This window comes from Panulirus ornatus, chromosome 10, assembly GCF_036320965.1.
Source record: "Panulirus ornatus isolate Po-2019 chromosome 10, ASM3632096v1, whole genome shotgun sequence".
Classification (NCBI taxonomy): domain Eukaryota; kingdom Metazoa; phylum Arthropoda; class Malacostraca; order Decapoda; family Palinuridae; genus Panulirus; species Panulirus ornatus.
In genome coordinates, this window is record NC_092233.1 from 3,556,416 (window position 1) to 3,579,539 (window position 23,124).

The following is a 23,124-nucleotide window of genomic DNA, read 5'->3' on the forward strand; positions in this document are numbered from 1 at the left end:
ATAGATAGCAAACGAGTAGATATAGATAGCAAACGAGTAGATATAGATAGTAAACGAGTAGATATAGATAGCAAACGAGTAGATATAGATAGCAAACGAGTAGATATAGATAGTAAACGAGTAGATATAGATAGCAAACGAGTAGATATAGATAGCAAACGAGTAGATATAGATAGCAAACGAGTAGATATAGATAGCAAACGAGTAGATATAGATAGCAAACGAGTAGATATAGATAGCAAACGAGTAGATATAGATAGCAAACGAGTAGATATAGATAGCAAACGAGTAGATATAGATAGTAAACGAGTAGATATAGATAGCAAACGAGTAGATATAGATAGCAAACGAGTAGATATAGATAGCAAACGAGTAGATATAGATAGTAAACGAGTAGATATAGATAGCAAACGAGTAGATATAGATAGTAAACGAGTAGATATAGATAGCAAACGAGTAGATATAGATAGCAAACGAGTAGATATAGATAGTAAACGAGTAGATATAGATAGTAAACGAGTAGATATAGATAGCAAACGAGTAGATATAGATAGCAAACGAGTAGATATAGATAGTAAACGAGTAGATATAGATAGCAAACGAGTAGATATAGATAGTAAACGAGTAGATATAGATAGCAAACGAGTAGATATAGATAGTAAACGAGTAGATATAGATAGTAAACGAGTAGATATAGATAGTAAACGAGTAGATATAGATAGCAAACGAGTAGATATAGATAGTAAACGAGTAGATATAGATAGCAAACGAGTAGATATAGATAGCAAACGAGTAGATATAGATAGTAAACGAGTAGATATAGATAGCAAACGAGTAGATATAGATAGTAAACGAGTAGATATAGATAGCAAACGAGTAGATATAGATAGTAAACGAGTAGATATAGATAGCAAACGAGTAGATATAGATAGTAAACGAGTAGATATAGATAGTAAACGAGTAGATATAGATAGCAAACGAGTAGATATAGATAGCAAACGAGTAGATATAGATAGCAAACGAGTAGATATAGATAGCAAACGAGTAGATATAGATAGCAAACGAGTAGATATAGATAGTAAACGAGTAGATATAGATAGTAAACGAGTAGATATAGATAGTAAACGAGTAGATATAGATAGTAAACGAGTAGATATAGATAGTAAACGAGTAGATATAGATAGTAAACGAGTAGATATAGATAGTAAACGAGTAGATATAGATAGTAAACGAGTAGATATAGATAGTAAACGAGTAGATATAGATAGCAAACGAGTAGATATAGATAGTAAACGAGTAGATATAGATAGTAAACGAGTAGATATAGATAGTAAACGAGTAGATATAGATAGTAAACGAGTAGATATAGATAGTAAACGAGTAGATATAGATAGTAAACGAGTAGATATAGATAGTAAACGAGTAGATATAGATAGCAAACGAGTAGATATAGATAGTAAACGAGTAGATATAGATAGCAAACGAGTAGATATAGATAGTAAACGAGTAGATATAGATAGCAAACGAGTAGATATAGATAGCAAACGAGTAGATATAGATAGTAAACGAGTAGATATAGATAGTAAACGAGTAGATATAGATAGCAAACGAGTAGATATAGATAGCAAACGAGTAGATATAGATAGCAAACGAGTAGATATAGATAGCAAACGAGTAGATATAGATAGTAAACGAGTAGATATAGATAGTAAACGAGTAGATATAGATAGTAAACGAGTAGATATAGATAGTAAACGAGTAGATATAGATAGTAAACGAGTAGATATAGATAGTAAACGAGTAGATATAGATAGCAAACGAGTAGATATAGATAGTAAACGAGTAGATATAGATAGCAAACGAGTAGATATAGATAGCAAACGAGTAGATATAGATAGTAAACGAGTAGATATAGATAGTAAACGAGTAGATATAGATAGCAAACGAGTAGATATAGATAGCAAACGAGTAGATATAGATAGCAAACGAGTAGATATAGATAGCAAACGAGTAGATATAGATAGTAAACGAGTAGATATAGATAGCAAACGAGTAGATATAGATAGCAAACGAGTAGATATAGATAGCAAACGAGTAGATATAGATAGCAAACGAGTAGATATAGATAGCAAACGAGTAGATATAGATAGCAAACGAGTAGATATAGATAGTAAACGAGTAGATATAGATAGCAAACGAGTAGATATAGATAGCAAACGAGTAGATATAGATAGCAAACGAGTAGATATAGATAGTAAACGAGTAGATATAGATAGCAAACGAGTAGATATAGATAGTAAACGAGTAGATATAGATAGCAAACGAGTAGATATAGATAGCAAACGAGTAGATATAGATAGCAAACGAGTAGATATAGATAGCAAACGAGTAGATATAGATAGCAAACGAGTAGATATAGATAGCAAACGAGTAGATATAGATAGCAAACGAGTAGATATAGATAGCAAACGAGTAGATATAGATAGTAAACGAGTAGATATAGATAGCAAACGAGTAGATATAGATAGTAAACGAGTAGATATAGATAGCAAACGAGTAGATATAGATAGCAAACGAGTAGATATAGATAGCAAACGAGTAGATATAGATAGCAAACGAGTAGATATAGATAGCAAACGAGTAGATATAGATAGTAAACGAGTAGATATAGATAGTAAACGAGTAGATATAGATAGCAAACGAGTAGATATAGATAGCAAACGAGTAGATATAGATAGTAAACGAGTAGATATAGATAGCAAACGAGTAGATATAGATAGTAAACGAGTAGATATAGATAGCAAACGAGTAGATATAGATAGCAAACGAGTAGATATAGATAGCAAACGAGTAGATATAGATAGCAAACGAGTAGATATAGATAGCAAACGAGTAGATATAGATAGTAAACGAGTAGATATAGATAGCAAACGAGTAGATATAGATAGTAAACGAGTAGATATAGATAGCAAACGAGTAGATATAGATAGCAAACGAGTAGATATAGATAGTAAACGAGTAGATATAGATAGCAAACGAGTAGATATAGATAGTAAACGAGTAGATATAGATAGCAAACGAGTAGATATAGATAGTAAACGAGTAGATATAGATAGCAAACGAGTAGATATAGATAGTAAACGAGTAGATATAGATAGCAAACGAGTAGATATAGATAGTAAACGAGTAGATATAGATAGCAAACGAGTAGATATAGATAGTAAACGAGTAGATATAGATAGTAAACGAGTAGATATAGATAGCAAACGAGTAGATATAGATAGTAAACGAGTAGATATAGATAGTAAACGAGTAGATATAGATAGCAAACGAGTAGATATAGATAGCAAACGAGTAGATATAGATAGTAAACGAGTAGATATAGATAGCAAACGAGTAGATATAGATAGCAAACGAGTAGATATAGATAGTAAACGAGTAGATATAGATAGCAAACGAGTAGATATAGATAGCAAACGAGTAGATATAGATAGTAAACGAGTAGATATAGATAGCAAACGAGTAGATATAGATAGCAAACGAGTAGATATAGATAGTAAACGAGTAGATATAGATAGCAAACGAGTAGATATAGATAGCAAACGAGTAGATATAGATAGCAAACGAGTAGATATAGATAGCAAACGAGTAGATATAGATAGTAAACGAGTAGATATAGATAGTAAACGAGTAGATATAGATAGCAAACGAGTAGATATAGATAGCAAACGAGTAGATATAGATAGCAAACGAGTAGATATAGATAGTAAACGAGTAGATATAATCTGACAGTCTGTTAGCCTCAAACACCCAGATACCAGTCAATGACTAGAGTGGCTGCATTACTGATAACCATATTCAAATGTTTCATAAAACTTGGCCTGTCTTAACACACTGAGCCACCAGCCACTGACTTACTGGAGGCAGAGACTGCCTCTCCCACTCCTGACGAAGCAAGAGTCTGCAGACACAATTATCTTCACCATTGTGGAGTCTCAAGACACCAAAGACAATGACGCGCTTTATTAGGAGTGGAAAGATGCTTTGTTGTGTCATCTCTCATCACATCAGTGTCTTGGGACAACAAAAGAACACATTAGGTGCCAAAAGCACCACATTTTTATTACCACAACGACCACTGACAGCCTTAATGACCCATTCACTAAGACCGTTGTTGCAAATGAGATATGACTGTCAAGCAATACTTCTCTCCGAGTGACTTGGCTCATGTCTTTATGATGCTTAGGCTTCAGAAGGATGAGGTCACGCTAAGGTCACACAGCTGACTGACTTTTTGACCCTCACCACTCACTTAAGCAAGATGAAGTTACGCTAAGGTCATGCAGCTAACTGACCTCATGACTCACCAATGACTTCATTTCAAGGGACGGCTCTGGGTATATGATACATGACCCATCAATAAATGGCAATATCCTAACTAGCCAGGTCCTGTTGTGCTCCTAGGTCTTGTAATTGATAGACTGCTCTGCCCTGACCCCTGACCTTTGACTCCGGACAATCCTGTGCAGTTACGGCTGGCCAAGGGAAGGGCAACTCCCCTCCACCAAGCCTGAGCATGATAACCCATTCCATTTTTGAGTTTTCTGTACAGACAGATACTCTGGAATGCCACCTCCGCCACCACGTCGCGTGGATAGCTATCCTCCTAACATGAATACTGAGGAAAAAGAATTGGGCAGCAGAACATACGTGTGCAACAGCCGGTGCAAGACAATAGCCTGATCGTAAGTTACGATAGACAATAACAATACTGTATAAATCCCCTTCTAAATGGAAGGCTAAAGTATCGTAAAGTCTGAGAAAGAATTTCCGTTCAATTCTTCTATTCTTTCTTTTTCTTTCCTTTTTTTTTTTTACGTGGAAAGCTCTAGTCATGGAGAGAAGTGCACATCGAGGCCAGACCTTAAACAAAACACTAGAGAGCTGAAGTGAAGGAAAAGTCACGAGAGAAAATGAAAACAAGGAAATCGTCGTCATCATCATCATCAAACTTGAAAACAAAATATGGAAGTCACAGATAGATCGAGATATTGCTTCCATAAGATCAAGTATTATTTTATGCGTACATTTTCTGTATTTCTCTTTCTGTTGCGCTTCCCTGAGAGGAGATGTCTGTATCTATAATCCCAAGATTGGTCATAGATACGCAGCAAACAAAAAGAATCGATTCCTTCGTCAGGTAACGTGCTAGCAAGCAAACAGACCTTCATCTGTGTGCTTGCTGTACTTACTGTATATCAGTATGTGTGTATACTTGTATGCAATCTTGTCTGCTTTGTATTGGTGTACTAGCAACCCCCCAGCTGTAGCAAGAGCAAGTAGTCCACTTCGAGCAAGGATGCATTGTCCTCGATGACCCGCAAGAGCGAACACATTCTCATCGAAGATGCTCTTCTTTCAAAGGAGTCAATCCTTTCTCTGCTCCTGCGAGGAGCGCAGTCGCAGCGATGTGCTGTAGGAGTACCATGAAAAGAGATCCTCGCGTTATGTCAATGATGATATATTGCTTGTATGGTTCGTTACGGCTCCGGGATTTTGAAAATGAGAGACTGACTGCAATATGAAGATATCTACATGATATTATTGATATATAAAAATATCAAAAAGAAAACTGCAAGAGAAAAAAGACATAGATAAGTCAGCAATTGTGAGGAAATAACTCCAAAATACACCAAGAAATGATAAAGATTAGTTACAAGTTGCAAAAAAAAAAAAAAAAAACAGTTTCGTAAATCAGAGACAAAAGAGTTCGACACAAAAGAAAGCGAGTATACAATAGAGAACAAGAATGTGCCGACAGCAAGGCAGCCATTAAACTAACAGAAACGTAATAATCAGAGAGAAGATTAGAAAGGTCCAGCGTCTGTCCATAGTGGTTGGTAGGTATTGCTGCCCACCTCACTACTAGCCAGGCAGGAGCTTTGGTGAAAACCCCAGCCACCCTTCACTAACCTCGAGGAATTCCAGCTACCTCACTGGCATATTAATTCTTCTCTTCTGGACGTCAATCTTGTTGATATACGACCTCTGATAATTAAAGACGAACAACATGAAATTGCCAACCGTGTTTTACAATCTTAAATCTAACACATTCCCTTGTGTGTGTGTCTGTCTGTCTGTGTGTTTGGGTATATATATATATATATATATATATATATATATATATATATATATATATATATATATATATACAATATATATCGTCTATAAATTCTGTCGAAAGCATAACACGTCAGAAGATACTGCCTTCGAGAGATTTAAACCAGAGGCTAGACTTGGTTGGCTGATATTTTCTTATGATGGCAGGCGAGACGTGGGGTAGAAGAGGCGAAGCCTAAATTATAAATCATAAAACACGAAACACCACTGCAGATCACGCACGCCACCCTATTACACGAACAATTTATGCACGAAAGTCTTGCAGAAAATACAGTTATCTGTACGCCCATTAGTTCTTACCTGGGCGTGAAATTGGGAACGTAATGGGGGAATGATATTAATACTCTGAAGTATTTATGTTGGGTGAGTAACTTGGAGACGAGAACACACCAGCGTCTTGTCTGATGGAAGGTTGTCCATGGTGGGGATTACAGGCTATCTATTTATCTCTTGTGATGGTGGAGCAGCAATGGTGGTGGTGGTGCTGGTGTAGGAGATGGGGATGGTGGAGCAGCAACGGTAGTGGTGCTGGATGGGGATGTGTGTTGGTGATGGTGCTGGTGGACTGGTGTACCAGGATGTGTGTGTGTGTGTGTGTGTGTGTGATTACCTACATGCGTTGTTCAAGGAGTGAGTCGTAGGTCTCCACCACTCGACCATTCTCTACCATAAAGCTTCTTAGATTTGTGGATGTTGCTGTATTAACCACGTTTTCGGTCATTCTGTTCTGTTCATCCACCATTCTTATACTCTTCCACCCCTCAAAGGTGGTGTCTGGCTAGAATTCCACTTATATCCTCGTTACATTGCATCGTGAAGCTTATTCGCTTTTTCACATCTACTGAACCATTCGTCCCTCTTTCCCAACTTATTCTCTATGTTAATGACTAAAAATTACCCATTTTTCTACTCATTAATTGTATAAATTTCACAAAACCTTGCACTAAAATACCGTGGTTCCAGGCTAATGAACTCCGACTTCCAGTTTATGTTACCAAGAAAGTGTTCATTTCTGTGCCATTTCCACGACTGTATATCCTTCTCGGGCTGGATTCCTTTAATGCTACTTTTATATCCTCATTTGACACACTCAGTCGGTACGTGACTGACGTTATTTGCGCCTCCCTAACTACATGAAAAGTTTACAGTTTTCTTCTGTTCTAAACATTTACGTCTTTCTCATCTTACCCCAATGATCCGTGACTCTCGTATCTTTTCCTTTATCACAAACAGCCTCGAAGAAACCTGGTATTCCTGATGCTGTTTGAATTCCTTTGTATTTCTTTGTGTCATCAGATTTCAGAATTACATTACTTATTTTTCAAATTGGTGTATCGTGTGTGATATATTCTCAATGTTCATGCTACTACGTGTGAAGATAATGTACAGTAATGATGGTCTATCAGTCTCTCGGTTCCCAGTGTACATTCTGACTTCATTTTTACGATTTCATTGTTTGTTTACACTCTGTGATGGGACGCGATAGTTGGAACTACCTTGCTGCTAGTTACAGACCTCGACTACGAAGCAGTTTGGTGTAAAAACTCGTGATTTAAGCTAACATTTTATTATGTTACATTAGACATTCATCTTTCTCAACCTTTCTGTGATTATCTAATGTTGTACCTTAAATTATCGTGAACTACTTTTACTGTTTCCGCGACCCATGGTATACAAGCTGTTTATATCAGTGACGGTCTGGCAGCGGAGTTGACCACCTTACTTCCCAGCTGGCTGACCTGTCTCTCCTCATACATACGTACAGTTTGTCTATGTTTGTGGTGATACCCTCACGTCTAGTATACATGTGGCAACCAGTGGACATCTTAAGGGTAAGTTTCTTTATATAAACTAAGTAGGAATTACTGTTAATCTCTTAATGTAAATTATCTATTGTATGTGATGATAGTTTCAACGACACTTTTTTCCTTCGTGATTTATTTATTCATCCGATTATTCGTGTTTTTCACCATACATAGTGTAATCCCAGCGTCTCGTGGTTTAAATGTGTCTAGTCTTAGCTTGTTGTGGGTCTTTACCACCCTCATACTAACGACTGGTAACTGCTCAAAAAGATCGTGTGTTTACATGACTGTCTCGATGATGATTCAAACTCCTCCAGTCTGTGTCTCCATCACTGAACCTCCCAGTATCACTTTATCTTGTGTGTGTGTGCGTGTGTGTGTGCATACATCTACGTATACATAGGAATATATATATATATATATATATATATATATATATATATATATATATATATATATATATATATATATATATATGCGTGTGTGTGTGAGTATATAAGTGCACTAAGGGTGAATAGGGAAATAGGGTCCAGTACAAATGTTATTCTAAACCTCTACCACACTTTTTCAGTTAAGGTAAACTACTTTTGGGTTCCTTATAATCAAACAAGATAGGTGTGCGTGGTCGGTACAAACAAGCACAGTACGACTGGGCTAATGAGATACACGTCACACACATGAATGTAACCTCAACACGTCTATAAATCATATATAATTACCATATGCGAAAGACACGCCTGTCCACACTCTTTGTTTCTATTCTAAGCTGTGTTTATACACGTGTAGTGAAAGATATTTCTTTGAAGCGAAGACGACTAACAGGTGTGTGATTCATCAAACTGTTCGAGTTAGGAGTTCATGAGTCTGTTGTTTGTGAGGTTCAGTGACATCATTCCGTGGCGATGTTTCGTTGAAGTATTTCTGTAACACGTTTTAATTACACTGAGGTATCGTTACGAGAGACATGGTTTGTTACAAGGGCGTCGAGCAAGTGTTCTCGACGGAATATTAACCATTGTTACGGTGAGGAAGATAATATTACATTGTTACATTTTGGTCGAGAATTCTTGGATCGTTTCCTTCATCTGAGTCGTGTCTTTGAGCAATATAGTTTTTCTGGTAATATGAGCCTCGGTCCTCTGTCTTGGAAGACATAAGCCTTGCTATAAGACTAGAAAAACACCACATAACTTCAGCAGTCCATAGCTCTAATGTTTCATTCTCATCGGTATTAAGAACCGAGTTTATGGCCTAGATTACAGGCATTTAATGTAATATATATATCCCATGAACTATTTTATAAAGGCAATATATTATATTTTGCAGGCAGGTACCGCCGTTATGAGGGACCTTTGCATCACAGTTTAGTGGAAGATAATGTTTATAATCCCTTCGTAGGTTACCGGTACGTGCAATTTATGTATTGATGTAAATGGGAGCTTAATACCCATTAGGTACGCATTCACTGGGATTAAAAAATGACTTTCGGGGTCTACAGTATGGGATCCAGTGCAGAGTCGGCCAGGGCTATGTGGCCTGTCGAGCTCCCGTTTATAATCAATATGTAATATGATTAGGGTGACCTTACCTTCTAACGAGACCAATTATACCAACAGGCGTAAATCAGAGAGGAGTTTACGAGATCGCTCACTCTATAATCCCATGTTGCGACTTCTTGCAACGGCCGTGCATGATTTTAGTTCTTGCGCGAGCAGGGGAGAAGGATGAAGATGGTGTACCATTGAAGAATATGATTTTTCCTCGCTCAGCAAGGCAAGGATTTTCATTGTTCTTCTCCTGTTGGCTACGTGTAGGCGATAGGCATTTATCTTCAGTCTCGATTAATAATAGGTTTGTATTTTTCTTCAGTAACAGTCGAGGTATTTTTCCTATATCCATATTGAGAGAGAAAGGGAGAGAATGACTTCATACTCTTAAAACTCCTGCTTTCATACCGCTGCGGCAGGGAGAAAAAAAAGATGGTAAAGTGAACATCGTCTCACCAGCTGAATATTCAGACTTCATACGCATTTACAACCTCCTCAGACACGGCGGCGGTGCTGGCGGGCAGAATGTAAATGCGCGGGCTGCGAGCCACCTTGTAAACAAAAGTGATGTTAATAGCAGCTCGGCTGTGATTATCCGGACCCAATAGTGTTATAAACAAGACAACTCGCTCAGGTTACTCCGTTAATGCAATTTTGATAATGACTCGTAAGTCTGGCAGCGTTGGGCTATGGTGGTGGTGTTGTTGCTGCTGCTGCCGGGGCGGGAGGGAGGAGGGAAAGGGAATCGTACGGTCAAGCCGACAGGAGGTGTGTATTTTTCTCCCAAGATGATGTACGGGGATCTCTAACTGCTGCTGACAATTAATGGCCAGCGCCGCGGTTTTAATTGGTCGTATTTCAGTAGACAATAATCATTTGCGTCTGTTTCCTACAACCCTGGCGAGGCGTCCGTCCCTCCCCGGCATGCATGGGAGCTAAACATGCATGACGCCTCCTTCATTTCCTATTCAAGAAAGAGTGATTAACATTTACACTAACAAAGGAAAAAAGAATAGTGGAGAAGGCAGTCATGGAGACTGATATATAGCGAGGGCCTGTCATATTCTAGGCAGTTACCGAGGATATATAACTCATTTTATGCAGCCAAAGGCCTTGAGGAGGTACTTGTGTGAGTGTTGTAACTCCTCCTGTACTTATGTGGAGGTTGTGACGCTCAACTGCTTTGTTGCAAACAATGGTTGCTCGCCCTTTAGTATTTTATTCTCTTAGAAGATAAAAGGTTAGAGATATCAGATGTTATCATATCCAGATCTGTGACCAACGAGAATATTGCTTATAATTTGGTTTTAGTTGTTTAAATTGTTTTCTTTTTCCGGTTATTTGTTGTTTTCTCCTCCATCTTCCCCGCCAGACGTAGCTGACTTCCCTCGTATGCTTCCAAGCAGTGTCCTTAAGGGTCAGCGTTCCTATATATTTTCTCGGAAGATAACGTATGGACGCCCAGAACTGCGGTTGCTCGCTTGTTGACCGCCACCGCTCGCTCGCTGCCAGTCGCCTAGTCGTAACTGTCGTACGGCAGAACATGTTGCATGCTTGCACTACTAACTGAAGCGGCGAGTTACCACTGAAATGGAGGCACTTGAAACCCCATCTCCTAGTTCAATAGACGGAGCCTTAATCCATATATATATATATATATATATATATATATATATATATATATATATGACGGAGCCTTAATCCATATATATATATATATATATATATATATATATATATATATATATATATATATATATATATATATATATATATATATACACACACATTTCGCCACATTATTTCACACAGGGATAGTTAAAGAATAACAAAATGGTTCTTTACAACGTGTTGTGTACCTAAGATTTCATCCAGTTATGTCACAGTGGCTTAGCATTAATCTAATCTGCTGTAGTAATGTAAGCCACCTGAAGGACTGTTTGTTCACGGTGGAGATGTACAGTTGATGTGTATGACGCCCGGCCTGTGTAGAGGGCCATGTCTAGCTGGAGGACGAGGGAGAGGAACGGGTTTAAACAAATGACCCTTTGTACGTGTGTGTGTGTGTGTGTGTGTGTGTGTGTGTGTGTGTGTGTGTGTGTGTGTGTGTGGAAAACAACGTATATAGTATCAAACTGTTGGTGTATATGCCAAAAGTGTATTCCGTACGTAGGCATGTGTGCTGAAATCGGAATTGAAATACTTTGGCCTTTTGCTTCCGTGTATGTGGGTCAATGACTGTCAGAGCGAGAGAATGCGTATATACAAGCATCATGCTGGTGTATATGGTAATAGGTAATCAGCATACTTTTGTTGGCGATGCTCTTGGAGAACATAGCATCTGAATCTTCAAGAATTTGTTCGGTTTGAAGTTCGACCCTCAGTGTATCCGTCAAAACTCTCAAATAGTTGTCATGTCATAAATAGTAAAGGATATTTCGGACTGAGTTGCTCAGTCTTGGAGCGAAACTGAGTCAAACGTTGTTTCGACGTCTGGTGAACCAGAGACTATGTTTGAAGGGAAGGAAACTCGCTGTGTGTCAACAAGATTAGAGCTGTAGACTTTCTCGTCTGAATATTGTATTAATCTTTTTTTTTAGCTGTTTTTGTGAGCTTAATTACGCCAAGTTTTGGAGAGTAGAGAGTGAATATTTGATATAGATTACATCAATACACAATCAAATGGATGTCATGTTTTTCTATAGCGTTAGACTCTTCCCTCGTGCTGAGTTTCCATGATCGATAGCCTACATTACGTTCAGATGGATTCGAACCAGAGTCTTTGTGGAGTAGAGTGACAGGCTGATTAGTAACCTTATCCTTCCACTCATCTGACAGTAATGAAATAATCTCTAAAATATTCTATGAAATGCTACTTATTTCAAAAATTGTTTCAGAAACATTATCACATATAAATGAGTTATCCTTTCCTACATAATGCTATATAGCAGCAAATATTTCTACTCAAATATCAACTCCTTTTTGCAAAGGAATCCAAGAGCATTATCAAGCAATATATATATATATATATATATATATATATATATATATATATATATATATATATATATATATATATATATATTGGTAAAGACTTCGAACAGTGGGATAGTGAGAGGAAAGACTTTCCCTCGTGTTCTGTAAACTGGTGATCAGACCATTGGAAATAAAGTGAAAGACGCGGGAATAAAAGCTGCTATATATTTCGCCTCCCATTATCTCCCCTTTGGTTATGAGGATTGTCTAGCGCTTTACAGCATTATTAGTTAACAATAAAATGTCGGAATAGCAGCAGGAGAGAGGGTGTAAAGGTAGTAAAGTAAGGAGTTTTTTCTGAATGAAATGGGGTGAAGGCGAGTAAATCGAGACCCGGGTCTTTTTGAATGTACACAGGGGTCACAGTTGTAGAACCCGCTCCAGGAGGGTGCTTAGTGATGCTGGTGTGTGGGTGTAGGAAGAGCCTGTGTGTTGTTGTGTGTGAGTATTGAGTGGGACTGTGGATATGTGTGGGTATAGGGAGGGGTTGTGTGTGTGTGTGTGTGTGTGTGTGTGTGTGTGTGTGTGTGTGTAGGGAAGGTCTGTGTATGTATGGGTATAGGAAGAGAGTGTGTGTGTGTGTGTGTGTGTGTGTGTGTGTGTGTCTGTGTGTGTGTGTCAGTATATATCTCCATGTGTGCTCATGTGTTTTAGTTTATCTAATGTGTTTATGCACGTGTATGTAAGTATATAACTGTCAGTGTATGTGTGTAATTGCCTAATGTGTAATAACCTATTTACACTGTTTGGAGAAGGAGTCTCACCCCCGCTCATCCTTATCTCGTGAGCTTTTCTACTGTTGATCAACTTTTGAAGTCTGTGTATGTTGTCTGCATTCACAGTTTCATCTCTTGTGGTCTGCATTCACAGTTTTCATCTCTGTTTATTCTACTCATCCACTGCTCTGATGCTATAAGGGGTACTTCTTTATATCTTTTCGAGTAAGTTGCTTCCTTACTTTCATGTTATGGCTTCTAGTTTTCTACCATTGTATCTTTCGAAGAGCAGTTCACTTTTGACGTCATCCAACTGGTATCAAAATCAAAGGATTAAATCGTCACCACGTACTTCTTCTTTCATGTTGGGTAAATTCACTGCTGTACCTCGACTTTCATAATTCTTGTACCATCATCACTATCATCGTTGCCTTCCTCAGAACCTTTTCTGTAAGTTCTTTGTATTTTTTTTTCTGTGCGACGATCAAACTTCAGAAGCATAAACTAGTTTTGTCCTAACATAACATAGGAATGGTCGTCTCAATATTTCTTTACCCATGTACTTGAATGCGGTTCTGATATCTGCCAGTGTGACACACTGTCACTTCTCCTACAATAGAGCTTAGGTAAGGTACAGTGCCGACTCACGAGTCCCTCTCTCACATAGACTCCTGCAGCTTATCTTCTGTTGGAAAATATTTGCATTGAAGCCTTCATTCATCATGTTTTATCCTCAATACTTTGTATTCATATGGTTTAAATTTCATCAACGGTGTATCGCACCCACTTTGGAGTTTGTCTAGGTTCCTTTGCAATCCTCCTCGCTCTCCTATACTAGTATCCTCCTCAAACACATTCAGGTGTCAGTCTGATCCTTTTGACCCTGTTATTACGGAGATCAGAAAAATCGATTGTCCCATGACCAAGCCCTACAGTACGCCACTGATGACCCCAACCAATTGCAAGATGGCTTCTTTGACACGCATCCTCTGCTCCCTCAAGGAATTTACTGTCGCAGACGAGTCTTCCTCTGTTCTTGTCTGAAGGTCTAGCTAATATTTCTTACCCAATCCTTGATGTTGTACTGTGTCAAATACTTTCTACGTAGTCCACGTATTTACTTGCCAACTTCCACTCACTTGGAACTTTACTTTCCTCCAATGACGTCTTGACCAACATGGCGACGTGGCGAGAGGATCCGCCCACATCATCACTACACAAGGAAAAACGTCGTTAGGATGAGGAGCCTCGTACGGATTAAGGTATTTAATCAATTACCTTTAAGCTTGTCATTCGGCACCTGTCATACCACTACATCATCCTCTACAACTCTGTATCTGAAAATACTACTGACGAATTTCTGGAAAAGTTTACACTACCTTCTGCCTTGTCCAAATCCAGGATGGTTGTACTGCTGTCTTTATTTTCGTCGTACTGACATAAGCTTTTTAGCTTTTTTATATCTTTTATTGCACCAGTTTCTATCTTTTTAACATTCCTTCTCTATTTTCTAGCTAAAGGTATCCCTATTCCTGCTACTTCATTTTAGAATTCACATTACTTTCCATAACAATGATCGATGGTTTGAGTGCTCCATATCCCAAACATATGATCTATAGAAATGTTCTAGTTCTGTGTAGTTTCCATGTTCAAATGTTTTCTCTGATTCTGGTTTGTTCTCATCGAGTGAAATTCTTTGAGAGATCATCACCACCAGGTAATCCTCCCCTACAGTTATATCTCCCATTATATACTGCTGTTACCTGAAGCCGAAGACTCCTATCTCATATGTTAAGAGGGCCGATCCTCTACTCCTCTGTCTTCTTCTCCTCTCCTTATTATCATGCATCACTCTGGACACATTTGGTTGGTTCTCTTTCTCTAGTAAGTTTTGCCTTAGCGTATCATCCACAACATCAGGGTTGTTTACCCACGTTCGATTCTTGGAGTCGAGCAATTTCTCGTGTACTACCGGTCCCTCTTCCTCAACGTCTGTGTGGTTTGGTGTGTGTGTGGTGTGTGTGCGGTGTGGTATGTATGTATGTGTGCGTGTGGTGTGTGTGTGTACGTGGTGTGTGTGCGGTGTGGTATGTATGTATGTGTGCGTGTGGTGTGTGTGTGTACGTGGTGTGTGTGCGGTGTGGTGTGGTGTGTATGTGTGTGTATGTGGTGTGTGTGTGGTGTGGTGTGTATGTGTGTATATGTGGTGTATGGTGTGTGTGTGTGTGTGGTGTGGTGTGGTGTGTGTGTGCTGTGATGTGTGTTTTGAACAGAGTCGTTTGATGCAAATGTGTCTATTTTAGATGCAGGTGTGTGTATATGTTCCACGCTAATATATAAATCAGTTTGTTGAAGATTATTCTCATTTATGTAAATAAATTTAGGCTTAAATTATCTAATATTGTCAGGGTATTTGTACATTAAATTCTTCAGAATTCTGACGTTAATATATTTTTCTGGAATGTGTGAAAGGTCTAGAGGCGATGTACAATGAAAAATGCCCTCGTATTTTTTTCATTTTGCATAATAAGGTAAAGTAATTGTAATGGTTGAAGGGAGACGACCATTTCTTCCGTACAAGGGAGAACACCATCTTCCCCTCCCTGTGGCACTACCTTTGCCCTCCCTTACCTCCTCCGTATGGCGCACTCTTGCTCCCTTTTGCCTTCCTGGGTAAGCACTGTCTTACCCCTGTACTTACCTCTACCCTCAAGTGCCCCGCCCCAGACCCCCGTCGCCCCCCCCCCCTCCCTGAACAAATCATCAGTGGGGGTCGGTCGTCGCCTCACCACTTACTTTGCATTTCAATGCCTCCTAAATCTATAATGTTCCGGGGTTCGAATCCTCACGGGACGGGTCCCATCCGGCTCTTGGTTTCCACGCGATTTCTGCAGTGCCTCTCCTCGCGGCCGCGAACACAGCCCACATTCCCGCGAGGAGACCTGAACCTGAAGACGATCTAGTCAACCACTGAAATGAACAGAGACTTCCCTAGTTCTGCTACAGTGTGATCTGGACGAGGAGTCGAACGCAGGTCTTGCCTCGAAGCTGACAAAAGGCGGGAGGAACACACACACACACACACACACACACACACACACACGGACGTCGTCGGATTGTAAAATCGTAAAATGCGACAAAATTTGCATGAATAATTGGCAGGCAGGGAGAGTGGAGGGGTGGGGGGGGGGGGTGATGTCGGGTCAGTGGGCCGGCACGAGAGCCGGGGGACCACTCTTATGCAGCCGTACCCGAGGGGTGACCCAGTCTTCATCCCATACATGTAGCAGTCTCTTGCCCCTACCAGTCCTTCAGTTCATCAGTCATGCTTCAGCCTCCTTCGTCCCACAGTGCGGTTTCCTCCAACCTGTTGCCCGCCTTCTGGGTAGCATTGTCTTGTGCCCATTTTCATCGTTTAGCACCATTTTCCCTAGGTCACCTCCTTGTTTATTACTGTCTTGCTCCCATACTTTTCTTCTCCTTGTTACCCTTTCCTCCTCATTCTTGCCCCTGACCCACTCCCTAATGCCTCTTCCCCCTCAATCATACACCCCCTCCGCCTTTTCTCTTGCCCCCTTCCCCTCTCTCCAGCCCCCGGGATACTCGCCCTTGACCATAATCGTCTCCATCATGACACCATGCGATGAATGTAGGAAATCATGACGTATGGCCTAAAGCTGAATATTCTTGCATCAAGAACCTCCCACAGAAAAGCTGATTTGCATGGCAGAGAATTAGCATGAACTCGCTCGCGTATACTTCGTCTTCCAGTTCCCAGAGATGAGCACCACATTCCTTCATAATCAGAGGAGACAAGCTCTGAGAGATCCCGTATGAAATTTGAGTCGTGGGTTTCAAAGTAGGAATGTGACGGCGTCACAGAAGTAATGAGGTAATTAAGAGTATACGATGATCAATTTCTTGTTCCTGGAAGGTAATCAGTCACTTGAGTAATTAGTTACACAAAAAATCTTTCAATTATTTCGTTAGCAAATCAGTTTCAATGATACATATATGATATATATATATATATATATATATATATATATATATATATATATATATATATATATATATATATATATATATATATATATATATATATATATCCCTTCAAAGAAAAAGGATTCGAACCTTTGCCACTTGGAGCGGCAGCCGGAACGTTGATCCACTCGGCCATCAGTGTCCCTATTAAAGATCTGACACAAGTAACACACTGTCCTTCGTCCTACATACATAGCCAACGTGACTTGTGTGGGTCAGTTCCCGTCAGACGCACAGTGACCAGTAGTAACATTGTATCGATCTCTCCCAGCCAACACGGAGGCATACTAACATGAAATAGTGCTTGAAACAAGCAGTTACAAAGTTCACACATTACCCTCCACATAGTGGATTCGATCCATGGGTGGCAGTGATAACGCTTATGGACTTCATATTTGGATAAGCTCTTTGATGTCTGTCTGTCTGTGTACATCCTGACGTATCATTTTACCTTAAGGAGGTGTTGTAAACATTTACATCTGATAGAAAAAATGTTTATTTTTCTTTTCATTTGGCTGAGTTGGGTCGAAATGACACTCTGAAATCAATATGAGTTTAACTGGTAGAAATTATGTACCAAATCACTGGTATCAGGAAATGTACAGTACAACTCAATGATAAAACTGACATAGAAAGAATAAAATTGTTTCCCATCCATCAACAATTTCACTGACTTTCTTAAATATGAACCTAATCCTTCTCCTTAGTTCTTGATATATATTTTTCGCATCATGTTAAACTGTATTTGTCGAATAAGATGAGGGAAGGGGATTCGAAAAGTCGTCTCCATTGTCTTGCCTTTAAGCAGTCAGGGGGAACCAATAGACAGTTAAGGGATACTGCAATAACCATGTGTGCAGTTGTTACTAAACTGTTCTACTGGCAGTGCCTGCCCATATCATGCTGTGTTCTTTGCGATGTTCACTTCTGTTCACCTACGCCCTCCCTCCAACTACATCGTCTATTTTTTTTTTTCATTGTTCTTGCCCCATTTTCATGTGCAAAAACGTTCTTCGCCTCTCTCTCTCTCTCTCTCTCTCTCTCTCTCTCTCTCTCTCTCTCTCTCTCTCTCTCTCTCTCTCTCTCTCTCCCATATTTGGTTCTCTTCAGCTGTTTTTCTCCTTACTTTTATCGACTGCTGTTTACTTCCCCTTTTCCCCCTCTGCCATATCCATTTCCGTTCCGTTCCCCTTTCTTATATCTGATGCTTTTTCGGCCACACTTTCCCTTTCCCTTCCAGTAGTCGCATCTGTTTATCTGGCTTTCTCCGCTGCGTTAAGCATTCAGTTCTCTTCATAGTCACACTCCCGGAGTCCTCTTAGTTGTGTCTTTTACCATCTATTGTCTCAGTTTCCTGGTATCGGTGTAGCACCACAAGCTCATTCCCTGGCACCCTGCTTCATCTCACCCGCCCCCTCCTCCACCGCAAGTACCAGCTGTGTCTGGTCTACCTCCAACATGGTGCCAGCTGTGCCTGGTCTACCTCCAACATGGTGCTAGTTGTGCCTGGCCTGCCTCCAACATGGTGCCAGCTGTTCCTAGCCTGCCTCCAGCATGGTACCAGCTGTGCCTGGTCTACCTCCAACATGGTGCTAGTTGTGCCTGGCCTGCCTCCAACATGGTGCCAGTTGTGCCTGGCCTGCCTCCAACATGGTGCCAGCTGTGCCTGGTCTACCTCCAACATGGTGCCAGTTGTGCCTGGCCTGCTTCCAACATGGTGCCAGCTGTTCCTAGCCTGCCTCCAGCATGGTTCCAGCTGTGTGTATGTGTGTGTATTCAACCATCCCGGTAACAGCTGGTTTAAGCCCTGTACCCCTACTGGACCTATCTGGTCCTGGCCACCTACGGCACCCTACCAGCTGGGCGTGGTAACCCATCCTGACACCAGCTGGATGACTCTTTCCTTTCCCCCATATCAACTGGCTGTATCCCTACCCTCTTCCCCTAGGGTACCAGTTCGGTGAGGCTACACCCCTCAGCTCGCACCAGTGACTCTATCACTCACAACACACTCGCTGCTCACCCACACACACAAGAAGAAAACGTCGTCACTGTGGCCTACATAAACTCTCGTTAAGATGGTCACCGGAGACCACATCCATATAACCCTTTACTTACTGTATATCGTCGTAACTTTAAATTGTATAATTGTCATAATTATCTTTAAAGACATTTATGGGTCGTATATCTCCCTGATTAATTTATGGGAATGTTAAGGGTCGTGAGAACCTTAGATGATGCAAATTAAAGTTCTGAAAGTCTTGGGTCCGACCATATATATTCTTCATATGATTCAATGATGTGAATTTCCGTTTCCAAAGATATTTGATAAGCTGATGACATATATATGTATGATTCCTAGGTTCTACATACCAATGAAGTTATTTCTTCATCTAATTTGTTAGAATTTAGTATTTTCTTAAAATATAGATAGTTAAAGTACAAAGACAACGCCATGGGATAAAAATGACAGTATGTCAACTTTAGGAATGATTGCTCTTCATGAAGGAATGAGAGTGGAATGTTTTAGCCCGAGCCGCCTGACACGACGCAGAGCACCACCTGACGTGGGTCTGTGGTGAGGACCAGGATAGTGGTGGTGGTGGTGGTGGTGGTGGTGGTAGTGGTAGTGGTGGTGGTAGTGGTGGTGGTTGGTGCACCTGCTGGGCGAGGTGCCACTGTGGTGCCATCCCAGATCATTTCTCGCGTAGGTTTCTCCGTTGATTGGTCACTCTTATCCTCTCCGGGCAATCGAGGGTAGTATGCTGGTCTTGTGTGGTTGGTTGTGGCGACACTGTTGGTCCTCCTGAACTCTGACCTCAGGTTGATGTAGATGCATCCTAACTGATCTCATCGTCCCGTGGTACTGACGTAGGATGAGGATTTCTGTTGAGGTATAGATTGAAGGATGATGTGGAGAAGATTTTCAGTGCAGGAGGGTGAAAGGCGTGCACGGGATGGAGTGAATTGGAGTGATGTGGTATGCAGGGAGGGACGTACCGTCAGTGGACTCCACCATGGCATATAAAGTAGCTGGGGGAACCATGGAAAGGTGTGTGGGGCCAGGTTGTGAAAAGGGAACTGTGGTTTCGGTACATTACACATGAAATCTGGAGAATGGGTGTGAACGAATGAGGCTTTTTGTGAGTCTCTTCCTGGCGCTACCTCACTAATGTGGGAAACGAAGAACATGAATGAAAGATAGAAGATGAAAATGAATGAAGGATTTTCAGGAGAATTGAGATATTTTTCACCAGTGGCTAGATAAATGCTGACACTTGGTAGGTCGATGGAACGATGGAAAAGTACAGGAGAGGGGTAAAGTAGGAGGGAGTTAAGAGAAGGGAAGTGACAGAGGAATAGATGGAAAAGGCAGAACTTTAGGAAAGAAGAAGGGAGAGCACATGAAACCCTGGAAAAGGGAGGGGAGGGGGGGAGGAAGGGAGGGTAGAGGGTGAAGGGAGGGGGGAAGAAGTGGATGAGGTGGGGAGGGGGCGGGTGGTACACAGGTCTCACGCAAAGAACATGTCGACAAGATTTACGAACCAAGATATTACTCCTGGCGGCGAGACGAGGTTAGGTTCTGCATCTTATTAGTGAAGGCTGGGGAGCATGGGGGAGGGGAGGAGAGGGGAGACGAGGGAAGGGGGGAGGGGTGAACAGGGGGAGAAAGAGTGACCAGTGGAGGTGGGTTAATAAGGGGGGGAGAGAGTGACCAGAGGGTGAGTATTAGGGAGAAGGGTGAACAGGGAGAGACTCGAGTTATGCGAGGGTGAGTAAAAGGGAGGAGGGGGAGGAAAAGGGAGATGAGGGACGAGGTAGTTCTTGTGGTAATTACGAAAAGATCGCTTGTTCACCATGAAGACGTTGGGAGGTAGAGAGGAATGATGGTTACATCTGAAGTTGACGGAGGAAGAGTGTATTGTGGATCACAGGGCATACTGAGAGAGAGAGAGAGAGAGAGAGAGAGAGAGAGAGAGAGAGAGAGAGAGAGAGAGAGAGAGAGTGTGGATGGCCTCTAGAGACAGCCATATAACAAGGGGGGACATCGTTACTTCCTCTCAATTGCTGCACGATAGTTTTTACCTTACTGTGGTATAGTCAGTAGTTGTTGCCTTCATAATGCATTTGTTGTTCATTTCATTTTGAAGCATCTGTGTAGTCATTGTACAGAACGATATGAACCAGTCATGAATGTATTCTACAAAACATTACAAACCAGATACGTATTTGAACGATCTGAACCAGCAATGAATCCACTGTATGGAACATTGTGAACCAGCTATGAATCCACTGTATGGAACATTGTGAACCAGCTATGAATCCATTGTATGAAATATTGTGAACCAGATATGAATCGATTCTATATGACATTTCACACCAGACGTGAACCCATTATACGAGACTACCTGAATCACCTGTTGATTCATGTTCATGGGACATTCTTAACCCGCCATGAGTGAGTGAACCATACTGTGTGAGGCACAAAGAACATCACAATCTGTAATAGATCGACATCTTTTTAACTAGTTTTGATGAAGATCTTGGATATATACTATATACCAGCGTCATGAAAATCTGCTCAATAGAATATCTACATAACATTTTGAGTGTTAGGGGCGATAATCCATAGTTATATGGATCTTGTTATTATCAAATGCATCTTAATCTGTACAGTTAATACGTGTCATGCAGATGAATCGCTAAGAATCATGCCATCTCTGGTGAGCTTGTGATTTTAATTATACATTCCAGGTGTAAGAGTTGGTCCAGTTTTCTTTATATCTGTCTGATAGCAGCCTTAACACTGTGCATTCATGTAATTACTCGATGATAAGTTGTTGTGGGATTTCACATAGAAAATGGAAATTGTTGCCTTTCACGCTTTTAGTCACAGATGATCTTTCTGTCACCAGTAATTTTTCGAAATTCCGTTCATTTGTTCTTAAATGTATGTATGAAGAATTACATTCCTCTTAGGAGAATTCTTATGTCAAAAACTCTTATTTGTCAAGTGGAAATCACATTAGTATATATGGAAAATGACAGAGATATCTTAAAGCATTTAGAAGCATTTGTTTTTACACCCAATTGCCGAGTGAGACAGCGTCAGGAATAAATGAACAAAGGCTTCGTTTGAACACGTCCGATCTCTAGCGGTTATGAACGGTGTACTAAACCAGAGCCTACCATCACCAGGCAAGCCTACAAAACACTTTGCGGTTTATCTCGACCGCACTGATATCGCGTCGCTCCCCTTATGCCGCAATAATCCAATCAATATCATCCTTTCGCCGAAAACAAATATGCAAACTTACGTATACCAACATTGTAACAATTCCTTGATAATTCTTCGAAAACGTTATCTCCGTCAAACCGATAATTAGTGATGATAATAATGATAATCAAAGAGGCGAAAAAAACAACAAGAACTTCAATAACAGATATAACAGTGAAAAAGAATAATAAAAAATAAATGATTATTGCCACCAACCTCAAGCTCATATCAGTAATATTTAACAGTGGGCCAGGGGAATGAAGAGTAAATGAACACAGGAGACACAGCGAGGATTCTGAAGTACTTGTAGGTAACGAACAGAAGGAGTCTGACTGGCTACAGGGTGACACAGCCAACAGCACTGCTGGCGAACGGAGGAGAAAAAAATTGTCATTTCGTAAACAGGCAAGCCTGTGGTGCCTCATCAACACACATGCCCGGCCTTAAGTATGTACGTAGGTATTTCCTGGATATAATTCGGGCTCGATGAACACCTGTTAAGTTATATATTCTTGACA

At 40.4% G+C, this 23,124-nt stretch overlaps 1 long non-coding RNA gene across 1 annotated transcript in view; it reads left to right on the forward strand.

Moving 5' to 3' along the window:
* Positions 1–7,903: 7,903 nt before the first annotated feature.
* LOC139750728 (uncharacterized) overlaps positions 7,904–23,124 on the forward strand; it is a 62,250-nt gene continuing 47,029 nt past the window's right edge. Inside the window, exon 1 of the long non-coding RNA XR_011713202.1 lies at positions 7,904–8,012. This is a non-coding gene — a long non-coding RNA (uncharacterized lncRNA). The remainder of the gene's footprint in view (positions 8,013–23,124) is intronic.